Here is an 18,951-nt window from a genome sequence, read left to right on the forward strand (position 1 = left end):
GAATAAGAAAAAAAAATTCTTCTTAAAAAAGATCATTAAATCTCCCAAATTTTATCATAAAGAGACAATTTGCATTTCAATTTATGAATCAATTTTTCAATCCTCGAAAGCTTGTGCATTTCTTCTATCCAATCATCGAAAGGAGAAATCCTGCTTTTCCAGCCCGAAGTAGCAAGCGTTTGGCCACAATGGCACTGCTAAAAAGACATTTTTTGTGGGCCGAGCTGAGATCACTAATCTCAAAGTCATCACCTAATATCCTCATCTTAAGTCTAAATTGAGATCCCCACCTGAAATTTGAATACAAGCATCACAAACCTCTGACCAGAAGCCAGAAACTCGGACACAGTTCCATAACATATGTTCCAATGAACCAATTGCATGTATACAACCCCAACACTCATCACTATCAATCATCCCCCTCATTTTTAGTTTTTCCGAGAGTCATAATCTTGAAGGAGTTCACTTTCCCCTGGAGCGGGAACCCATGTTTCTCCAATCTGCCCATTGTGGTCGTGCAGAGTTCTTCTAGGGTATGGGCGAGATTTATCTTTATAGTGTTCACTCTGTCCAGCAGAAAGTAAATCCCCAGATATCTGAAATGCTAGATTTCCCAATCCATTGGCCATTTGCCCAAATATGTCTTGAAACAGGGAAAGGGCTACTAACTTCATTCTTATTAAAGCCAGAAACTTCAATTGTCAAAAGCAGTGATGGGAATGGAGCTTTGAACATCGGGCTGTAGTTTCTCTTAGCAAGACTCATCCAGGGGATCACAATGGATTGTGTGGACTTACCCCCTCCTCCCCCCTTCAAAAATACAGCAACCTTTGAGCTCTGCAAATTGTTTCCCCAATCACATTCTACGCCCACTTCCAATTTCGACTTCAATAAGTCAGCGCCTCGTCCGGAACCTCTAAAGACAGGTTCCAACTGAACTCCTAAGCACCCATCCCCACTACATGAGTGGACCAGGCATTGAGAACACTTACCATTACGATCTCTGAACCAGTCTACTTAACCAAGAACAACCCCCACTCTCATGACCTGGTCTGGACACAAATTAATACATGTTTTTACCCATTCAAGAACTTCACTCCCAATCGTCTGAAATACTTCAGTCGTGGGAAAGAGCCAAAAAGACCAGGAAAAAAAACGAATGTGAGAGTTGACTGAATTTCGGCCGTACGAAAATTACATAAAACCGAAAATTTCGACCAAGTCTCCCATTCGTTTTCATTACAGTGAAGAAGGGCAGTGGGGCAGGTGGGGGCGTCCCCCGCCCCCTTATTCACTGTAATGTGAGCAGCGGTTGTGGCTGTGTCCCCCGCTCCCGTCTCAAAGTTTTTAAAAAAAAACATTTAAAAAAAAAAACAAAAAAAAGGAAAAGCAGACCCTGCTCCGCTGGTTCCCATACACACAAGTAAAGGGAACGGCGGCACACAAGGAGGTGTGCCGCCCACAGGTGAGGGGATGGGGGACATGGGGATAGTCTGAAATGTTCGGGTAAGAAAACAAAGTTATTTTTGGTAAAATAACTCGGTATTTTCTCCTTCAAACATTTCAGCTTCGGTTTAATCACAGTAAATCTCGGCCGTGAACTGATTTCATAGCTTGCTAAAGTTAAAAAAGCATTGGCAACACCAACAGTTTGGGCTTTTGTGTAGGCATGGGAAAGGCACTTGCCAGGCACTGCAGTAGTGGTATTAACTGGACTTCAAAAAGTAACAGGTGCAAAATGGTGCGAATACCTCGCCATCTAATAGCAGTGCCTGGCAAATGCCTAATACTTATACAGAAGCCAAAAGTGTTGGGTTTGCCAATGCTTGTTTTTAACAGGACTTTAGTGAAGGACATACATAGTGCTAATAAAGCAAGTGGCTGAAGGCAAATCTGGTTAAGACATTTTTATTACATCACTAGCGTGTTTACTGCTCCAATTAAGTCATAACTCTCAGAAGACTGCTTTACAAAAACACTGTCAGGTATTAGGAGTGCAAAGTTTGAAGGTAAGGCTTGAGTAAAGTGAGCTCAAAGAGTTCCCACTGGGAGGTGTTTTGGGCGTGGAGAGGCAGGAACTGGTTGGGAACGGTCATAGGGATTAGCATGGCCACGGGCAGTCAATGAATGGGTAAATAACTAAACACCTACAAACTTTGTGTCCCTCCTCATATGTCATTTCTCCCTATCTGTACTCAAATGCAATAGTTTTAGCTTATAGAACAAACTACAAAGGGATGAGTGACCGTTCTGCTCTTCCCCAGTAGATGGCACTATCAGCAATGTTTAGAATCACATCATTAGTTGGAAACATTTGGAATTAGATAATAATGTGTTCTCTAGCAAGGAAGGGAAACTATAATGTAGGCAACACATTTTTGCAACATATTATATTGAAGTGTCATTAGAATTATTTAATGAAAAGAATACCCAAGCATACTGGACCCGAGGGATTGGAATGCATATGGACCTATATTGATTTGGTTTCTACTTTACATTTGAATAGCTCTATTTAAGTCGACGTTTTAACCGCACATTATATTTAACACAACCCTCACAGTTCACAAGGTGGACACAGTGCAAGGAGGCTCAAAACACAGACATCAATAGCGGTAAGATATTAGCTGCCATGTGACCCCTTGTCATGTAGCTGGTTTCAGGTATGGGGCAATACAAAACCCCAAAATAGTAGTAACAATGATATGTACTAAGCACAGGCATATGCCTAAAAAAATCCAAATGTTTCATGGTACTTAAAGACTACATAAAACAGGACGACAAACACAATGCAGTATTAAAATCACAATAAAAGCAGATCCAACAATATACCAACACGTTCTGAAAAGAAACCAAAGTTATTCGACCAGAACACTAAATACGAGTCTGAACCTTCATCCAATCTTGTATGTTCTGCCAATATCAAACAGCACTGCGGGAAGTGTAGCCCACCGTTTATAACGTGGAGCGAAAACTCCCAAGTCCTAGCATACGAACGAAACGATTGTCTAAAGGAGTTTCATATGACATGGAGAGCGCCTGGAAACAAGTGTTGGCGCTATGTAGATTTCATTCGTCCAACCATTCCTCCGGCAACACGAACAACGAACTTATCAAGGACACATATTACAGACGCACTAGCGAAGAGGCCGATGCTAAATCAATGGCTAAACGCATCCCTAGAGGAGGCAAAGAGTTTGATATGTGATCACATAAACAACCCCGCCACACAGATAGACAAGGCGCGGGCAATCATAACGGATATTGCACATCAGAACACGGGTTCGTATTATACCGCATTCATATGTGGACGCAACACTCGTGCTGCGTTGGAGCAGCACGCAACGTTACGTGAGCAGTTATTCTTAACAGACATAACTCCAGAAGCAACATATGGTAAAAGTAGAACAGTACGTACCGGGTGCGCTGTAACCACCCAAAAAATCTGTCGAAGGCACATATTGCAATACTGTACATTACATGAGCACCTATTAAGTAGCCACCTGACCTATTGCAACCCAAACGATTGAGAAGGTCTGCTGCCCTGAACGCACTATATATTACATACTATTACAACACTGCGCTAAAATAACACAAACATGTCGCTCGCCGCAATTCCACAGAAGCTAAAAGATCCTTAGCTCTGAAAACTGATCGCATTGGTGTCAACACACCTTTGGGTGTCTGGGTAAGAAGACCAACAGCAGGGGCACGGCTGACTCTGACAGCTACCGAAAGAAAGAATGCTCAGCTGGGAGTCCCGGCAGCCAGCAGATGGTAAACAATGACATGCGAGCCGCCCCCGCGACGCTGGCAAGTTTTTAGTCTGGGCATCCATTCATTGCTACACACTTAGAAACGGAAACAGGACTGCAGTGACACAAGTCCGTATTAGATGTGGGTGAACTTGGAAGCCATCTTGGACAGGAGCGTTTCCAACTTAATAAACCAAATGTTAATACATTAACATGCATTTAAAGGCTGCCATATTATTGCGAGTATATGGGTGTTCTAATGATCTCTCTGCTCCCCAATGCATAGCGTATCTACGTGTTCGTATAATATTTAACTATATGTACATTCTATTTTGTCCTTTTATTTTCAATGCTTTGATGACATGCCATTTTAGCCCAATGTCCATGTTCCTACAATGATTATAACAACCCTGTCTTTCTGTCATTGTTCTTAGACAGCTAAACACTCCCGTTAGTGTATTGCTATATTTGTGGAACCCAAGACTAATAATGACTTGTTGAGTGCAGAGGTTATTAGCAAGATCTTAATCAATGAGGCCTGACAGGTTAACCATCTACTTCTATGCTCTTGGAAGACTTAACTGCTTTTTTTGGTTTACAGCAGCTCACAAAACATTGCGCACATGCCTGCCTTCGGAGGGGCCCAGAAGAGGGAAAACGATGGCACGGAGAAGTGTGTGTGAGACCATTTTCTGTGGGGTGAAGGATGACCCTACTTATTTAGGAGGGATACTGTTGATTTTTTAGACAAAACTGTTGCTATTTTCACACATTTTTACTTCCTACCTCCCAAACAATCTCTCAACCAAAGCATGTCAATGGGTAAATTGATTTAATCCACTTTTCGTGTCAAAATCTCCCTCCAAGTTGGTCTAAAATGTTGGCATATATGATGAAGGCTTCCTGAAACGTTGGCCCTACTGAAGCCTCAGGAAGGCTCTTGGCCTCTTTGAAGTGCGAGAACAAGTCCAGGGCGGAAGACATCCTCAAAATGAGACGGAGATGACATGCACTTTTACAATGTCATTCATACCCATCTCCCTCTGGTCTTGTCAAAGCCAACTTGTCACACTTGGAAATAGAGATGGGTGAGTCAGACGAGGTTTGGGTTGGCCTGTGTCAAAGCCAGGGGTGTTGCTAGGTCTGGAAAAGATACTGGGCTACGCTAATGTTGGGACTGCCTGGACTCTGAGCTAGCTAGCCTTTTGGTTGTGCCCCTTAGCTTCAATCCGGGGCTACAACCAAAATACATGGGCCTATAGCCTCTCCAGCCCCACTAGCAATGCCTTTGGTCAAAGCAATGGCTCCAGCTCTACTTAGGTTTAGGGCCAGTACTTGCCAAAACAGCGGACAGCACTGCCTGCTGGTCCCATTAAAAAAGCTCAAATGTGTTTTTTTTTTTTATAAAAAAAAAAAAGAAGCAGAAATGACCCGTGTTTGGGGAAGTTTAAAAAACATGCTTGCTTGGCTCGACCCATGGATTCAAACCTTGACTATGCAGAGTAACTAACGTCTCCAAGGCACTGCGTTAAACTGGCGAGCTATCCTGCCGAAATAGAGGTTTGCAGCCCAGCAAAATCTTTCACCAAACAAAACATGTTTGACAAACCATAGATCCTTGTGAAATATTCCCCACTTTGAAAAAGTATGGTGGTCAATAAACCAAAAAGTCTAACCACTTCTAAGGCAGTTTCATTTGTTTCTTCACCAAGAGTCTTTATTTAGAACCCAAACTCTGCATTCCAAGCACATTTTTCTCAAGCGCTTTGGGGATTGGTGCATGCATCATTGCTCCTTAAAGTGCAAAAAAAGGCTTCAGACTGGATCAGGAATATGGGCCATCAGGCAGAATTTACAATATTGACCAGTACGCAAAGTTTGAGCAATAATGATATCAGGAGTTACTAGTAATAATGACCAGCATGCAAGATTGGCCATACTGAAAGCAGGAAGAGGAGTTGTCATAATAATCGAGTGGCAGCATATTAGCAATAATGAGAGCAGACAGGGCTTTATTAAAATTGGCTTTCTGTGGCATTATAAAATCAAGACTACTACAACAGATTAGGCATGATAAACCTATCCAGGTTTACCAATAATTACACATAAAACAAGATCTTTACTGATCAATAAAAATGGCAATGAATCGGCTTCCGGTTAAGATTTATTTTTAAAAACTGAAAAAGGAAATATAGGCCCTCTATCGGTCGCGCAGTGTCGGCAGGCCAACTGACGTGAAAACTGACAGCATACAGGTGCAGGGAAATCTCCGTTTAAAGTTTGCATGGCTACAGAGATGCGGTTCAAGTCAGCATAGTCATAACCACAGAGTCGCCAGTTTGGTTTCCAAGAGCAGCCGTTTCTTTTGAAATTGAAAATTGCGTTTGGTTTCCAAGAGCAGCCGTTTCTTTTGAAATTGAAAATTGGGTTTTGCTTTATGTGCAATTTCAGTTTGGGGTGGGTGGGTGTGTGTGTGCACGCAGTCATGAAGCCAGCTCCATGACTGCCCCAGTTTACAATGGGGAAAAAAAGGTGCAAGCTGCAAGTGTTGCCATTTGTGAATTAAACATGGCTTGATTTGTAGATGTAATATAACAAAAGTATGGGTGTCCCCTTAATCGTGGACCTGGGGAACATATAAGATCAAGATACCAAAGGAATCGGTCACACGAACAAGAAAATATATTTACCAATTAAATCGACTCAAATGTGTGGGACGAGGGGATAGGCTCGGGCAGTAAGAATTATGTATTCATATTTTATTAGTATTATAAACCCAATTATGTAAAATTAGACAAATTGTTAATCATAAAAGGTGTACAAAAACATAGAAATTCTACAATACATCTCAATTTGATAATTCATAGAACAGCAATATCCAGTATATATGTAGAAAAACTTTGCATCCGGATATCACCCTATACAAATAGGTGCTGTATTGCCTTTATAATATCTAGCCAATAGATCATATTGTGTCCATTTTTAGTAAGACTGGTGGCTGTGTTTCTCTCAAATGAAAAAATGTCTTAATATCTCAATTATACAAATGGTAATGACAAAAGTACAAAATATCACAAGGAGATAAAAACAGAGCAAATGCTCCCAAGAGGACAATACTAAATGATTTGTAGATGGCCATTTCTATGTATGCCCCATGTGATTTTGAGACTATATAGCCCCAAGGGGGCAGGCAAGTAATGGCCTACTGCCCAAGTTAAGGGTCCGAGCGAAGCAATAGTCCTGTAACGCGGGTGGTAGTGCTATTACTGGCAGAGTCGGCCAGACCCCCCAGGTTATATTTCCATAAGTACCCAAGAGTAACCACACCCGGGTAATAATGGCTAAAGACAATTAAAAAAAAGGGGGGAAAATCTTAGCTTTCCGACACTAAGTCAGGAACAGGAATCCATTTTCAGTATCGATTGACGTAATCAACACTGTAGGCAGACTCCTCTATCAGACGCGGCATTGCAGGATTGTGAAAGGTACGTTTTCCTTTATTTTTATTTTCCCTTAGTCTTTAGCAACTGCATATGGTTACTCGTGGGTGCTAAGGCGATGTGGGGGACGTGGCGGGAGCAAGCGAGGCACAGGGCAGGGGACACACAGCAGTCGGGGAGCTCAGAAAACAGTCTTATACCAGAGAAAGCGGCCTGTGTCCCGAGCTACCCGATTGGCTGGCGCCCCCACCCAGGGTACTCAGAAGTAATGTGTGTCCCATGTCAGACATACAAGCACAAATGTCAATTTTTCATTTGAAAAAATGTGTTAAAATATCAGTGGCAACTTATTTCTTGTACAGAGCAAAACATAAATGCAGTACAGATAAATTGACAGAAAAATAAAATATGAATAAATGTAAGTGAAAATGTTGAAAGTCATATAAAATCGGGAGCAATATTTATACCTCACACCGCTCACACATTGTATAGATTGTGTAGCCAACACACGACCACCCCATCTAGTTCAGACATAGGGCCTCATCACGAGTTGGGTTGTATCTCGGCGGTAAATCCACTGGGATACTGCCCAGTGCAATTAGCGTTACCGCAATTGGTCCAGCGCTATTAGCGCCAGATCCCAAGTTGTGGCACAGCAGTAAATCCCCATTTATTTTGAGTCCATAGGGCTCTATGGGCATTTTCGACACAATTATCGCGGCGCAATTTGCGGCGGAAATGGGCAGAAAGTCAGCGCATTCACCACCAGCTCAGAGCTGGAGGCGAGTGCTCCGACTCTCCCCCAAACTTGGGATTGGGCGGAGCGGAAATGTGGCAGTAATAGCGTTACCGCCGCATTTTTAACACTCTGCCCAACCCCTGATGAGGCCCATAGTCCTCATTCTGCCTTCAACGGTCTACCCCACCCCCCAAACAACAGCCCCTTATGCTGTGGCGTCTCCATGAATCAAATTTAGGAGGGGCACAGAGGGGGCCACAGACAAAAGGAGGCCACAGACAAAAGTAGGGGGGAGGCACCTATAAAAGGGCAATGTGTGAAGTCAGAAGCACTCCTGCAGAGAAACCTTTGTGCACACCAACTACCACACCCCACTGCACCTCCCCTCCCATCAGACTGTAGGCACACTCTGATTGGAGGGGCTGCTCTTGGCTGCAGAGGGAATTTAGCAGCTCTTCATTGTTGTGCGGCAGCATGGATTGCGGCCCTGTGTGTGTGCTGTGCGGGCAGACACAGCACTGCAGACAGTGCAGAGAAAGTAGGCTAGCTGAGGAAGGGGGGGCACAGGATTTCAGGAGGGGCCCGGGGCCTCCAGCCCTCCCCTAAGGACGCCACTGCCCTTATGCACATGTTCACACTTTGTGTACCCAACATTCGAAGAGACCCATTCCCAGACTCCACTTTCATTCCCTCAAAGGCACACTGCCACCCTCTAGGAGCCCGACATGCACATCTCACTTCAGCCACCCACACACATACACTTCCATGTTTCCTACCACTCCCCAAAAATAGGTTTCCCAACTCTCAGTCCACCCGAACCTACCACCCACATGCATCCTCAATCCATGCCTTACAGACAGACACACCATCCATATAGCCCCTAAACTGCCAGGAAACAGCATCACTTTCCATCCATATTCCAACATGAACCTTCCACCATCCTCCATTTTGCCCCAGCAATGACTGAGGAGAAGAGGAAATAAGAGGCGTGTTGATGGGAAGGGGGATAGAGGGGAGAACATGACTAGGGCAGGAAAGAAACATGTTTTAGGGATAAGTTGCGGAAACATTTGTTGAGAGAGGATGAATGTGATCTAGTGGCTAAACTACACACTCTTGAACCAGACAATAGGTATTGTAATATCCACTTCACCACTTGACCAAAATGACGAGTTGTTTGCCGCGTCACTAGCTCTGCCAAAGGAAGAGTGCTTAGAAAGAGGCTGAACAGATGTATGACGTACTGCATTAAATGAAAAAGTTGCAACGCAAAGAGGGAAGATGAAGAAAAGCAACAAAGTTGCTGACGTTAGAACCATTCGATTGAGGTTCTAATTTACAATGCCCGTGGGTTGCTTCTTGCAACCATTGAGGCTTGCTTTGCCACCCTGATGACAGAACCACTAGGATTATAATTAGGGCTCCCGGTTTGCCGTTTTTACGGATTTTTACACATAAATACAGACGGAAATGAATTGCTTTCCTGTCTGCATTCATGGTTAAAAGCAATAAAATACCGCAAAAGCGCGTGCTCACATGTGGCAGACTGGTAACTTGGACAATGTAAATCAAAGAAAGTGACTTTCTTTTGTGGGCAGAGGTGTATTTGTGCAGGGCCTCTTGATTGCCTGGCATATTCTTTTAATTCATCCCTTTGTTTTCTGTACTGGTTTGTAACGTGCAGCCCTTTCATCTGTAGATCAGCGGTGATTGGTGAATGAATGGCAATCTGAAGGTTGTTAAAGGCTCGTGCTTCCAGAACTTTCAGCACTAAATTAGCAACTGAAAGCCAACTATTGATGCACTTCAGCTGCTTAATATATGCCTCAAACCAAGGCAACATTAAAGGTGAATTGCAAAGTAAAGCCAGTAAGCAGGTTATTCTCCATGGCGATTTCAGGTGTAAAGAGTAGGCAGTTGTTTCTCAGCATTACCACCATAATGGGATTTAGCAGTTTACTTTGCATTCTCCTATGCATATTACATTTGAAAATACATCTTCAAAGTTAAAGTACCCATGTCAGCATTTGATTTGCGTTATAAATACCATATCATTTGAAAAAATATTAGTGAAACTTAATTTCTATAAAGTAAAATAATAAATGCGGATAAATACAGTTAAAAAGACCAACAAAAAAATATGGATGAATAAAGATGGAAACGTCAATAAAATTAATACCATAAAACATACTAATTAAAGCAGCAGGACTTTATCTTTTTGTAGTTTGAGCAGCTTGGTGCCACTATTATCAGACACTGTCCATTATGATGAAGTGTCACGTTTCCAGTGGATGCCATTTAAAAAGCAGGGTTCAAAATTGTTGGGAGCTGGAAGCTATTTAGTTCCTGCTTCTACCAGAGGTGAGTCTGGTAAGCTTCAAACCAACAGCTACCAGGAGCTACTTTTGGCTCTAACAGGCCAACTGGTGCCTTACAAACATGTACATGTGACAAGGGTTTGAGCGATTGAGAATATTAATAAAGAAGAATTAGACACATCTAGGGCACATAATGAAACATACATAATTGCCAAAAAGTTAAAATGTGGAAGTTAGCTTTGTAGTGCACTGTGTACTCGCTCTTGGTTCACCAGCAGCAGCTCCTACTTACTGGGTGATGCCTGACACCCAGGAGATGGTTTTAGCTTCTGCTCATCAGACCTTAATTTCAAGCCCTGAAAACACACACTGGCCATTTGTGAGAAATGTTTGATGTCCCTCCTTACGATGTCAGTGACAGGTCAAGGGGTTGTTTGGTTCTTCCACAACACTTATGATTTTGTAAAATAAATGACATTAATTCTGGTTTTCCCGCTTGTCCAAAACTGCGAGTTTAGGCAAATAAATTCCCCTACCTACTTCATCTTTCTTTTCCCAAATCTAACATGTATGGGAATGCACAGAAAGAATTAACTGAACATCAGCATGAAGTGCTATTAGTAATAAAAAATAAAGGCATGGAGAAGAAAACAAGGAGGTGTAGTGAGGTTACAAGTTGTTGATTTTGGAACCAGAAGAACTGAATTCTAACCTATGCTTAGCTTCTTAATCTGGTTTGATCCTGGAAAAATTACTTTACCTCTCTGTGCTTTGCGCTCCCTTATCTGCCTAAAGTTTTTATTTTCCAACATAACAATTAAATTTCCTATGTGCACATATCTGGGCACCTGTAACATCCCAGAGTATATTTATTCTTCAGTTTATTCCTCAATTCTAGTTCCTTATGAACTTACTAAATGTTCCTACAACATTGCTTCTTATCCCTGAGTGTATGTGACTAACCCTAGGAGTGCGCTGGTGTATCGCCTGCAAGGGTTAGGGGATAGAAGAGAAAAGCTAGCCCTATCCTCTTTCACTACTTTCCTGAAATACCATAAAAGGAGCACACTTATTTTGGAAGTCAAATGGTTATATGTTTTATTCTGTTTGCTTCCGATTAGTGTGACTTATCGAACTACTAAAACAGCGAGAGCATATGAGTCAACAACTCTTATCATATACCTCTCCATCTTAACTTGTATTGCTGATTAAAAAGGTGTAGTATTGATCTTTTTTAGACAGCCCAATATTGTTTCTATGGCTCAGGGGGTCGGGTAATCAGCCCAGACCGCTAATCGTCGACCGGTTTCAGCGGAATTACACCCACTCTGCGCTTTCTTCAGGACTTTCAAATGTGGCCCATATGTTCACAGATAGAATGTTAAAACAGACAATCTTCAAATTTGTTGTCTTGTGCTCCGTCATTCTTATTTCAGGAGGGCATCTCGGTCGTCTTGTGGAATGTCTCGATATTCTTATTCAAAACCCTAAAAGGGGAATACATACAGAAGGGGGACAGTGAGAACGTATCATCTCTTCGGATCCTAATAGTATGACTTATTATTATTGACAGTCTGCTTACCTCGCAGGGTGTCTATAGTCTGTCGAGATGGTATTCTCCCAGCACACATCGGGAGGGTTGCAGACACTCTTTCATGTTTTTGTTACATGTTGATAAATGTTTCTCAATTGTTATACCAAACGTCTATCCCTCAGAAGAGGGTATGCTTGTGTATTATCTATGGTGTTTCTGTCATAATCACCCAAGGGTGTGTCTTTGATCTTGAAAATGAATAGCCAACGATGATGGTGTCCGTCTTCATGCGACCATATCGAACATCTAATCAAAGTAAAAATATTCCATATAAGTTGCATGTTATTTTTTATCTGACAGTGAGTCAGAGCTTCTAGACCAACCTCTTTTTTGCTAGTACATATGTGACTGTTATATGTCCATAACGAGTCGTTCTATATTGCATTAAGAATGCAGATAAAACTACACGCCCGTTATCGATTACTTCCTTTTCCTCCTCTTTTGCTTTAATTATTCTACCTTAGTTTGTGTCCTTTTGTATTCGTTGTTAATAATGCTAGTCATATGGTTCGTCTTGCACGCACAACATGCTTCTCTAAATATGTTCTCAAAAAGCTGTTCGGAAAATGATTCTTATAGTGCACAGAGTGTGTGTGGTTTTTTGCGCTGGCAGTTACCCGTGTGGGACTTGTTTAGCAGTTATGGTACAAGTCTCTTACCTAATTTCTGGTCCTCCACGATTGTTGCCCGCTGTTTTACTCGTAAGCTCTTACGGTAATCATGTTGGAGTACGCATATTTTGTAGGTACAGGCCCGCGGCATCACTGCATTGCCGCCGTCAAGTCCGCTTTCTATTGTTATTATCAACATCGGTCTGAACATAACAGATTGATCATGTTATTTTTTGTATAATTGGACAGCTTTATAACAAAAGAAAAGAAGGGCAAGGCTTCTATAAATACAACTAATACTTGTATGTATTACAAACAAGTGCTTGCAAATTCATTGATACTTGTTGTAGTCCACCATAATGATTTTTCGTATCCTATAGGCATGTATTCCTTAAAATCCAGCAATTTTTAACGATTGTTGCATTTAGTATTAGCAGAGAGTATATTTACTTGATTACTGGAAAAGGCATACCAGTATCTATTTGTCACTCATGGTGGTTGGCTTTTACCCCATGTCTGCTGAAGCAAAAGTTTAGTTGGATATACCTAATATTAATATACAATTCGAGACAGATGTTCACAGTCCCATTGGCGTTCAATGCATATATTATAGGTTTCCAACACCCAATCTATTTTTGGGATATTTCAGTGCTGTTGTTGGTGCATCCATGTGTGCCTAACTGGGTTTTACCCATACCTGATGTATTGTGTGGTGTCTTATATATTCATGAGTCAGCTATTAGATTCTGCTCAGCACGGAGAGCCTATTTGCGATGATCCTATGGTTGTCACCAATATATGGGTACAGCATGGATATGTATCCATGTATGGGAGAAGATTATCTCATAATGCGTAGCACTATTATAAAACAGCTAGTGTTTGCCAGCATATTTCCTCGTTAAGTCCTTTTAGATGACTCCCAAGTCTGAAAATCCACTGTTGTTCTCTCCTAAGGAGGATAGCTCCAATGTTTCCTCCTCGCCTTGGAACTATTACCTTTTCTAGTATAGTCCAGTTGATGTCATTCTCAGAGTGTCCATTGGCTATAAAGTGCTCTACCAAAGCAGCGGTGAGTCTTTTTTGTCTAATATTAGATCTGTGATCACAGATTCTAATTCTGACTGCTCTGGTGGTCATTCCCACGTATTTCATCCCCCAAGGGCATATAATCAAATATACCACATTCGTGGTATTACAATTCGTAAGGGTTATTTGCTCCCACAGTGTCGTCCAGAAGGTAAGTATAGAAAAAGGACTAACAACATAGCCAATTTCTATAGTTGCATGGCGGCCACATTGATCTAGTGAAAGTGTAGTATATATTTTGACAGGCACAGTCTCAAGTAAAACTGTTAAGCTGTTAAGTCAGCTATAGCCTGACCTACTATATGCTTACTGCTCATCACATTTTGACAGGAACAGGCCCAAGAATCCAGTATTTTGACCTCCTTATCATTCACTGAGCAATATGAGCAGCAGTTCTAGGGAAAAGGGAAGACCACTCAGAAGCCAGAAAAGGCTGCAGCCCAGTATGGGCCAGGTCATCCAGAAAGTAATGGGTGCTAGGTACTCAGCATCTCTCCCTCATGGAGGACTGGTTGAAATTCTCCTGAGGCATGGAAGAGCTCAGAGGAGCAGGTGAGCGGTAAAGGGGGGGAAGAAAGCCTGTAAGGCACAAGGTGCCCTGACCCCCGCGGGCATGCCACGGAAGGTGAAGGGTGGCAAGGTCGAGGGTGAAGGAAAGCAGAGGGCAAGAAATATCAAGCAGCTCAGATGTGCAGGAAGACAAATGCTGGCAGGAACCATCCAGTGAGGATGAGGTAGAAAAGATATCATCCTCCAGCGAAGAAAGAAACAGCGAAGAAAGAGAATCAGGAGGAGGATGGGGACGACTTTGACCCAGATTGAAGAAGCGGCTCAGGACACCCCTGGCCAAGGAAGCCAGAAACAAGCTTAGGACGGAGTGTCCCAGACCAATCAGGGAATTGCCAAACATCAGAGATAGATGAAAGAATGCTCACCTTCATGTGCAGATATACTAAGGACGTGAAGAAAGGAATTGATAGATCTTGGAGATCATGCCAAGATAAAATGGTTGACGTTGTAGGGCCAACTACAAGAATTCTCCAGATGGCAGAGGCGGCTAAAGAAAAAGTCGAGAGTATAGACCCTGTGGTACTGATGGGGTGGGCCCAGAGAGCCATATGCCTGTTGGGTAACGCCAACAGTGCGATTACCGCAGAAAGAAGGGAGGTCCATCTTGGTGAAGAAAGACCCGAAAATAAGCAAACTGGTCATATCAGAAGCAGCAGATGCAGCCAAAGGCAAGATATTTGGCGATTCTTTCATTAAAGCAAAAACTAGATTTGCCAATACCTATGTTGCATTGGATAAGGCTCAAGCATCCCTGAAGAGGGTCTTTGGCAGACAGATTTTTGGGTGGGCTGGCAAAGGCAGGATCCGCTCTGCCAGCCGCTACGCTTATGGCAGGTCCTACAGCAACAGAAGTCATTGGAAAGAGCAGGACGACTGAAAGCCAAACACATTCTTCCCCTTAAGGGGAAGAGGCAGAGGAAGGGGCAGCCGTCATACCGAGCAACAACAGCATAAAACAGGTGAGAGCATACGCAGTGCAGCACTTACAACCGATAGGCAGAGACATACCCGCAGTAGGCGGAAGAGTATCACAACACATAGAAAGCTAGAGATTGATATCCAGAGACACTTGGGTACTAGATACAGTCCAAAGTTTTCATTTAGAGTTCTACATCCAACCAGTTCAAGCAAAATAGCCGAGGCCTATGGTACAAAGCGACGGGGACCAGCGGTTGCTGGATGCAGAGATGAGAGTTAGAGGGAAAAACAGCCAGTATTCAGGCATCAAATACCGAAGACGGGTTCATAAGCAAAATGTTCCTGGTAAAAGGCAAGCACAAGCCGAGGCCGGTGATAAGCCTAAGGGAAATTAACGGCTTCATAGTGTACAGACACTTCTAACAAACTGCAGCAAGGGGATTGGCTTGCCAGGATATACCTCAGAGACGCCTATCTAACAGTACCCATTGGGGCAGAACACTGGATGTTCCTCTGGAGAGGTCAGACATAGGAATTGACATGTCTGCCGTTCAGGCTAGCGTCGGCATTCTGGTGCTTTACCAAGCTGATGAAACCTGTGATAAGCTGTCTAAGAGAACAGGGCATCTGTTTGATCATATACCTAGACAACATATGTATAATGTGCCAGGACAAGGATCTGCTGCAAGATCAAGTGACAATTACAATAGACCTGCTGCAGCAGACAGGCTTCCTAGTGAACTGAGAGAAATCCCAGCTCCAGCCAGAACAATCCATGGAGTTTCTAGGTTTCGTGGTAGACACAAACCAAGGGACCCTCAGTTTACTGTTGAGCAGGGTGAAGAACATCAAAAAAGAGATCAAGACCACACTAACGAAATAAATGATATCTCTAAGGGAAATAGCTAGACTGGTGGGGCATTTGGTGTCATTGATTCAGGCTATTTTCCCAGGTCCACTCATTACAGCGCCCTGCAGAGGCTGAAGATTCAGCATCTCAGAGGGGGCCCGTCATACGAACAAAGAGTTCCGATATTGCAGGAGTAGCATTGGAGTGGTGGTTCCAGAATACGGAAGCCTGGAACGGGCTCAATCCCAGACCTGGTAATAGAGTCTGATGCCAGCCGATAGGGCTAGGGAGCTCTGTGGAGAGATATGACAATGGGAGGCAGACGGTCGGGTCAGAACTCGACCTACACATCAACTGCCTAGAGTTGCTACCAGGGTAATTTGCAGTGAGATGTTGGACCTAGGATAGGGTACATTGTTGCATACTCCTCAAAATGGACAACGTGTCTGCAGTCGGATACAGCAACCGACTATGCGGAATGAGATCCAAAATGCTAGCAGAGTTAGTGAAGAACTTTTGTCATTTATGCCTACAGAGAAACGTGTCTGTGACAGCGGAATGTCTACTCGGGCTGCAGAACGAAGTTGCAGACTGGAACTCCAGATTTCTCAGGGATGCCAGTGATTGGAAACTGGATGTGGAGGTATTCCAGGGCCTAATGGCATGATGGGGCCCATGTCAGACAGATGTTTGTTTTGAGGTTCAACAACCAGTTGCCTCGATTCTTCAGTTCGAGACGAGATTCGGAAGCGGAAGCATTTCTCCAGTTCTGGGGTCCAGACAGAGAGTATGCATTCCCGCCATTCTCAATGATATCGAGGACGTTGGCACAAGCAAAGAGGCAGATTGCCACCCTGGTGTTAGGGACACCAGACTAGAAGGGACAAGTGTAGTTTCCCAGTCTGTTAGAGATGGCTTACGACAACCTGATAGCCATCACAAAATGAGAGAAAATTGTGCGAGAACCCACAGGGAGCAGTAGATTACTGTAGCAAAGTAGTCTCAGCTATGGGATGTCGATAGGGTATTGAGGTTGTTTTCAGCATGGCCTGACAACATTGAACTATCCTGAAAGGATCTTACAGCCGAAGTGACAAGGCTCCTATGTCTCATAATGTTCAAGAGAGTATCTGATTTGAGAGCGTTGGAGATTACCAGGAAGACGGTATCATCAATGGGGGTGACGTTCACTATCACGAAAAGAACAAAGACGGGCTTGAGGACACTATCTTATGACACGTTCCCAAACCAGCCCACATTTTATCCAGTCCTATACACGACGGCTTATGAGAACATGACAAGAGACTTACGGCCCGCAGGAGTGACTCAACTGCTTACATAAGCCCTTTGGGGTGGTAACCCTGGAGACCCTGGCGATATGGGTGATGCAACAGGCGGGTACTGACATGGAAAGCTACAATGCACACTCAGTGAAGGGGGCAATGGCCTCTAAAGCATCCAACGTAGGGGCATGGCTGTAGGATATTATGAAGTTAGCGGATTGGTCGAGTGAATCGACCTTCAAGAGTTTTTACTTTAAACCAATTGGAGAGGATTGCAACCTTGGTGGTAGGTAAGCTGTGAACAAACATAATCCGAGCCTCCGGTCTTGACATAGAATTCAGATTTTCAACACTAATGTTATAGAAAGTCATCCTTCTATTAAAGACGTGCAGGCAAAGTATTATCCCACTGTAGCAATCGTGAATGTATATAATTCTGTATGTAATGATGATTTATGTTACTGTATATAATGGTGTATCACGATTACCCACCCCGAGTGGATCAAGACTCTGAGATATGTTTTATTTTGTAGGTTCCAATGCAGACAGCCAACTGAAGAGGGACATGAAGTGGTGGAGGATAATATCCAGTTTGGTGTCTACCGGTTGAGGCGCCAAAGTTGAAGATGATGACAAGCGAAAGAAAGAGGATATGGTCACAGAATATACAGTGTTTATGGGACTAGAAATGTATGGATTGTGTAATAATCCATAATCTTCTTGTTCTTATGTAAAGGATTAAAGTGCTATATAAATTCAATAAAATACAAATAATCCAATGATCCTTAGGCATGTTGGGTAGGTTCAAATTAGTCAGCTTTATTCCATGTTACACAAAATCCCTTTAAGATGGCAATTGTGAACCACTGGGTCCCATCACCCAGACTAGGGCTCTCAAACTGACAACCAGTGGAACCTTCACTACAAGCATTCCTACACTAACACTAAACATTCTCTCAGGTACACCAACATTCCCTCAAATATTCCCAAGCACCTGCATTCACACCAAGCACATTACAAGACATCTCCCTTCTTCACACACACACAAATCCACAGGAGGGAAACATACAGGGAACACTCACACGAGGCACCTTTTTTTGTGAGAGGTGCAACTCAAAGATAAGGCGGAGGGCGTCCCCCACCCCTAACACATTAGCTGTGCTTCCAACAGCAGCCACTCACTCTTACAGAAGGCGTCCCCCCTTTCTGCCCATACTCTACACCATGAATGGGAAGGCGTCCCCCCTTATTCACTTACACATCTGACCCATTCCTCACCTCAATCAAACTCTGCCATGTCCGAAACGTGTGAGCCAACAATACCCATGAGCAAATCACACACCGGAGGAGAGGTCCCACTCCATTCCATACATACACGTGTTGGACCGGTGTCGCCAGAAACCTGTAACTATCCCTCACACCAGGGAGGTCCCAAAACATACCATACATACCTGACTCCAAGACATTTTAACATTTTCCACTGTCCTAGACGTGCATCACTGAAAACATCTTTTAACCTGAAATTTGCTAAACAGGTCACCCTACCTAAACTCTTTACTCTCAACATTTTTAACAAAAGACTAGTTCATCTTTTAAATGCGATACACACAATCTTAAGGTCCATAGCTGAACACAGCTCTAAACCTGTAAATTCTTTAAACGCGTTAGCCCCTTGCATTTTCTCATAACACCAAACATTTCCCAATGCACATTCCCTTCATCAGAAACACTACGATTGGCACTGTGAATGTTAAATCCGACAAGTCATGTTGCAGTTAGCAACCTAAAAG

The 18,951-nt window shown here is 43.1% G+C and overlaps 1 protein-coding gene across 4 annotated transcripts in view; it reads right to left on the reverse strand.

Moving 5' to 3' along the window:
* Positions 1–18,951, reverse strand: part of ALS2 (alsin Rho guanine nucleotide exchange factor ALS2) — a 1,241,906-nt gene that overhangs the window by 1,213,106 nt on the left and 9,849 nt on the right. The window contains exon 1 of one of the 4 annotated variants that reach the window (XM_069615499.1): positions 3,672–3,836. The exons of the other annotated variants lie outside the window; for them this stretch is intronic. The gene's annotated coding sequence lies outside the window, so the exon portion shown is untranslated. Of the gene's footprint in view, positions 1–3,671; positions 3,837–18,951 lie in introns of those variants that run through there. 4 annotated transcript variants of the gene reach the window in all.

The sequence above is a fragment of the Ambystoma mexicanum genome, chromosome 9 (genome assembly GCF_040938575.1).
Source record: "Ambystoma mexicanum isolate Mex_15411 chromosome 9, UKY_AmexF1_1, whole genome shotgun sequence".
Lineage (NCBI taxonomy): Eukaryota > Metazoa > Chordata > Amphibia > Caudata > Ambystomatidae > Ambystoma > Ambystoma mexicanum.